Below are 6,139 nucleotides of genomic sequence, written 5' to 3' on the forward strand. Positions count from 1 at the left end.
CCAGGGAAAGAAAGATCCATGAATTTTACATAATCAAAGTGTAATCACGATTGCGCGTACCAAGTTGCTCACGTTGCCAGGGATTGTTTGAGCCTGGACATCACAATTTCGTGCACCAATGATCTCTCAGAGTCTGAATGGAATGCAAGCTGCATCCAACAGTACTCAAGAGGCTTCTTATGAAGAAGAAGCTTATGATCCTGAGAACCCTGCAATAGCAGAGTTAAATTACTTAGGTGAACCTTATGGAAACACCTATAACTCATCATGGAGAAATCATCCAAATTTCTCATGGAAGGATCAAAAGCCTCAACAAGGCTTTAATAATGGTGGAAGAAACAGGTTTAGCAATAATAAACCTTTTCCATCATCCACTCAGCAACAGACAGAGAACTCTGAACAAAACACTTCTAATTTGGCAAACTTAGTCTCTGATCTGTCTAAGGCCACTGTAAGTTTCATGAATGAAACAAGAACTTCCATTAGAAATCTGGAAGCACAAGTGGGCCAGCTGAATAAAAAGATCACTGAAATCCCTCCCAGTACTCTCCCAAGCAATACAGAAGAGAACCCAAAAGGAGAGTGCAAGGCCATTGACATAAGCACCATGGCCGAACCTACAAGGGGAGTAGAGGACGTGAATCCCAAGGAGGAAGACCTCCTGGGACGTCCAGTGATCAATAAGGAGCTTCCCTCTGAGGAACCAAAGAACTACGAGGCTCATCTAGAGACCATAGAGATTCCATTGAACCTCCTTATGCCCTTCATGAGCTCTGATGAGTATTCCTCGTCTGAAGAGAATGAGGATGTTACTGAAGAGCAAACGGCCAAGTTTCTTGGTGCAATCATGAAGCTGAATGCCAAACTATTTGGCATTGATACTTGGGAAGTTGAACCTCCCTTGTTCATCAATGAACTAAGTGATCTGGATCAACTGACATTTCCTCAGAAGAGACAGGATCTTAGAAAGTTCATAATACCCTGTACCATAGGCATCATGATCTTTAAGGCTCTGTGTGACCTTGGTTCAGGAATAAACCTCATGCCCCTCTCTGTAATAGAGAAACTGGGAATCTATGGGGTGCAAGCTGCTAAAATCTCATTAGAGATGGTAGACAGTTCAAGAAAATAGGCTTATAGACAAGTAGAGGACGTGTTAGTAAAGGTTGAAGGCCTTTACATCCCTGCTGATTTCATAGTCCTGGATACTGGGAAGGAAGAGGATGAATCCATCATCCTAGGAAGACCTTTCCTAGCCACAGCAAGAGCTGTGATTGATGTGGACAGAGGAGAATTGATCCTTCAATTGAGTGAGGACAACCTTGTGTTTACAACTCAAGGATCTCTCTCTGCAACCATGGAGAGGAAGCAGAAAAAGCTTCTCTCAAAGCAGAGTCAACTAGAGCCCCCACAGTCAAACTCTAAGTTTGGTGTTGGGAGGCTACAACCAAACTCTAAGTTTGGTGTTGAACTCCCATATCCAAACTCTAAGTTTGGTGTTGGAGAGTCTCAACAAAGCTCTGCACATCTGTGAGGCTCCATGAGAGCCCACTGTCAAGCTATTGACATTAAAGAAGCGCTTGTTGGGAGGCAACCCAATTTTTATTTATCTAACTATATTTTTCTTAGTTATATGTCTTTATAGGTTCATGATCATGTGGAGTCACAAAACAAACAAAAAAAAATCAAAAACGGAATCAAAAACAGCAGAAGAAAAATCACACCCTGGAGGAGCATCTGTCTGGCGTTCAAACGCCAGAACAGAGCATGGTTCTGGCGTTCAACGCCAGAAATGGCAGAAAATGGGCGTTGAACGCCCAAAATGGGCACCAACCTGGCGCTGAACGCCCAGAGTTGTGTGCAAGGGCATTTTACATGCCTAAATTGGTGCAGGGATGTAAATGCCTTGACACCTCAGGATCTGTGGACCCCACAGGATCCCCACCTACCTCATCATCTATCTTTCCATTCATGATCATCCCTTCTGTTTTCCATTTACCACTCACATCCATAAACCCACTACCTTCAAAATTCAACATCTCTCTCCCACCCAATCCCACCCATATGGCCGAATACACACACCCATCCATCTCCTCCATATCTTCTTCTTCTTCTTCTATTCTTTCTTCTTTTGCTCGAGGGCGAGCAACATTCTAAGTTTGGTGTGGTAAAAGCATAGCTTTTTTTGTTTTTTCCATAACCATTGATGGCACCTAAGGCCAGAGAAACCTCTAGAAAGAGGAAAGGGAAGACAAAAGCTTCCATCAGCTGTCTTAGCTCAGTAGTAGAACATTTGACTGCAAATCAAGAGATCCCTGAGATACCTCAAGGGATACATTTTCTTCCACACAATTATTGGAAGCAACTAAGGGTGGAACATCAAGAGCACTCCATCATCCTTCATGAAATCAGAGAAGATCTAAAAGCAATGAAGGAGGAGCAACAAAGACAAGGAAGAGACATAGAAGAGCTCAAGGACATCATTGGTTCCTCAAGAAGGAAACGCCACCATCACTAAGGTGGATTCATTCCTTGTTCTTATTTCTTCTGTTTTTCGTTTTCTATGTTATGTGCTTATCTATGTTTGTGTCTTCATTACATGATCATTATTAGTTAGTAACTATGTCTTAAAGTTATGAATGTCCTATGAATCCATCACCTTTCTTAAATGAAAAATATTTTAATTCAAAAGAACAAGAAGTACATGAGTTTCGAATTTATCCTTGAACTTAGCTTAATTATATTGATGTGGTGACAATGCTTCTTGTTTTCTGAATGTATGCTTGAACAGTGCATATGTCTTTTGAAGTTGCTGTTTAAGAATGTTAAATATGTTGGTTCTTGAAAGAATGATGACTAGGAGACATGTTATTTGATCATCTGAAAAATCATAAAAAATGATTCTTGAAGCAAGAAAAAGCAGCAAAGAACAAAGCTTGCAGAAAAAAAAAAATAGGCAAAAAAAATAATAAAAAGAAAAAGCAAGCAGAAAAAGTCAAAAGCTCTTAAAACCAAGAGGCAAGAGCAAAAAGCCAATAACCCTTAAAACCAAAAGGCAAGGGTAAATAAAAAGGATCCCAAGGTTTTGAGCATCAGTGGATAGGAGGGCCTAAAGGAATAAAATCCTGGTCTAAGCGGCTAAACCAAGCTGTCGCTAACCATGTGCTTGTGGCGTGTAGGTGTCAAGTGAAAACTTGAGACTGAGCGGTTAAAGTCAAGGTCCAAAGCAAAAAAAAAAAAAGAGTGTGCTTAAGAACCCTGGACACCTCTAATTGGGGACTTTAGCAAAGCTGAGTCACAATCTGAAAAGGTTCACCCAGTTATGTGTCTGTGGCATTTATGTATCCGGTGGTAATACTGGAAAACAAAGTGGTTAGGGCCACGGCCAAGACTCATAAAATAGCTGTGTTCAAGAATCATCATACTAAACTAGGAGAATCAATAACACTATCTGAACTCTGAGTTCCTATAGATGCCAATCATTCTGAACCTCAATGAATAAAGTGAGATGCCAAAACTATTCAAGAGGCAAAAAGCTATAAGTCCCGCTCATTTGATTGAAGCTATGTTTCATTGATAGTTTGGAATTTATAGTATATTCTCTTCTTTTTATCCTATTTGATTTTCAGTTGCTTGGGGACAAGCAACAATTTAAGTTTGGTGTTGTGATGAGCGGATAATTTATACGCTTTTTGGCATTGTTTTTAGTATGTTTTTAGTAGGATCTAGTTACTTTTAGGGATGTTTTCATTAGTTTATATGTTAAATTCATATTTCTGGACTTTACTATGAGTTTGTGTGTTTTTCTGTGATTTCAGGTATTTTCTGGCTGAAATTGAGGGACTTGAGCAGAAATCAGGTTCAGAGGTTGAAGAAGGACTGCTGATGCTGTTGGATTCTGACCTCCCTGCACTCAAAGTGGATTTTCTGGAGCTACAGAACTCGAAATGGCGCGCTTCCAATTGCGTTGGAAAGTAGACATCCAGGGCTTTCCATCAATATATAATAGTTCATACTTTGGCTAAGAATAGACGACGTAAACTAGCGTTCAACGCCAGCTTTCTGCCCAAATCTGGCGTCCAGCGCCAGAAAAGGAGCCAAAACCAGAGTTGAACGCCCAAACTGGCACAAAAGCTGGCGTTCAACTCCAAGAAGGACCTCTACATGTGCAACACTCAAGCTTAGCCCAAGCACACGCCAAGTGGGCCCCGGAAGTGGATTTATGCATCAATTACTTACTCATGTAAACCCTAGTAGCTAGTTTATTATAAATAGGACATTTTACTAGTCTTTTTGACATCTTTGATCAGTTGTATGCTATCTTAGATCACGTTTGAAGGCTGGCCTCTCGGCCATGCCTGGACCTTTCACTTATGTATTTTCACGGTAGAGTTTCTACACTCCATAGATTAAGGTGTGGAGCTCTGCTGTTCCTCAAAGATTAATGCAAGTACTACTGTTTTCTATTCAATTCATCTTATTTCGCTTCTAAGATATTCTTTCGCACCTCAACCTGAATGTGATGAACGTGACAATCATCATCATTCCCTATGAACGCGTGCCTGACAACCACCTCCGTTCTACATTAGATTGAATGAGTATCTCTTAGATCTCTTAATCAGAATCTTCGTGGCATAAGCTAGAATGATGGCGGCATTCAAGAGAATCCGGAAAGTCTAAACCTTGTCTGTGGTATTCCGAATAGGATTCAATGATTGAATGACTGTGACGAGCTTCAAACTCGCGAGTGCTGGGCGTTAGTGACAAACGCAAAAGGAGGGTGAATCCTATTCCAGCATGATCGAGAACCGACAGATGATTAGTCGTGCTGTGACAGAGCATGTGAGCATATTTTTCACTGAGAGGAGGGGATGTAGCCACTGACAACGGTGATGCCCTTGAATAAAGCCAGCCATGGAAAGGAGTAAGACTGATTGGATGAAGATAGCAGGAAAGCAGAGGTTCAGAGGAACGAAAAGCATCTCCATTCGCTTATCTGAAATTCCTACTAATGATTTACATAAGTATTCCTATCTTTACTTTTATTAATTAATTTTGAAAACTCCATACTATTTTATATCTGCCTAATTGAGATTTGCAAGGTGACCATAGCTTGCTTCATACCAACAATCTCCGTGGGATTCGACCCTTACTCACGTAAGGTATTACTTGGACGACCCAGTGCACTTGCTGGTCAGTTACACAGAGTTGTGAACCGTGGTTTTGGCATCATGTTTTTGGCGCCATTACCAGGGAAAGAAAGAGCGATGAATTTTACATAATTAAAGTGTAATCACGATTCCGCGTACCAAAGGCCAAGAGCACCAAAGCTCTTGCCAAGGGCTCTTTCCAAGAGCCGAGCTTTGCCCTGGGAGCAATCCCAATGGGCCAAAATTCACCAAAACTCTAATTTAATTCAATTCTTCACCATTTTGAAAAGCCCACATAATTCAAAGACACAGAGAAGCTAGATTAAGAATTTTATTTTGTAATTTATTTTTAATTTTATTTTTATTTTTATTTTGTAAAAAGCCTATATAAAGGCATCATTCTCAGTTCATTGAGAGGAGGCAAGCTCTACTAGAGAGCACTAGGGGGAATTGGGATTGAGAGCTGAGTTCTCTCCTCCTTGTTCTTACTTTTGCATTTCTTACTTTTTGTTTTGAATCTTGGGTGGAGAATTGAAGAAATTCTGTTTCAATCTCACCTTGAATTCTATCTTGTTCTCTTACTGCATAATTCAAATTTTCATTGGCTGTTGTTAATCTTCTTCTTCTGCAACTTTAGCTTTTCTGTTTTGGATCTTAAATTGAGGTTGAAGAGCTCCATTAATTCAAATTCTGAGAATCATCTTCCACTCTTCATCTCAATTGATCTAAGGATTGGGTTTTAATCTTCTCTGCTATTTTTAAACCTCATTTTCTTTTGCAATATATTTTCTGACTGAGCAAAGGAGAATTGAGATCCAGATTTGCTTCCTGAGTTCATTGCTCTTCTTGGATCCTCAAATTCTCTTTTAGATTTTACAATTGAGCTAAGCTTCTTTCTGTCTTGTTCTTCAAGCAATTTTTCATTTCTATTTGAATCTGTTTCAGTTACTTCAACTTTTACTTCTCTGCTTGATTGTACTTTACATTTT

Source organism: Arachis ipaensis, chromosome B1 (assembly GCF_059453495.1).
Source record: "Arachis ipaensis isolate K30076 ecotype BB chromosome B1, ASM5945349v1, whole genome shotgun sequence".
Classification (NCBI taxonomy): domain Eukaryota; kingdom Viridiplantae; phylum Streptophyta; class Magnoliopsida; order Fabales; family Fabaceae; genus Arachis; species Arachis ipaensis.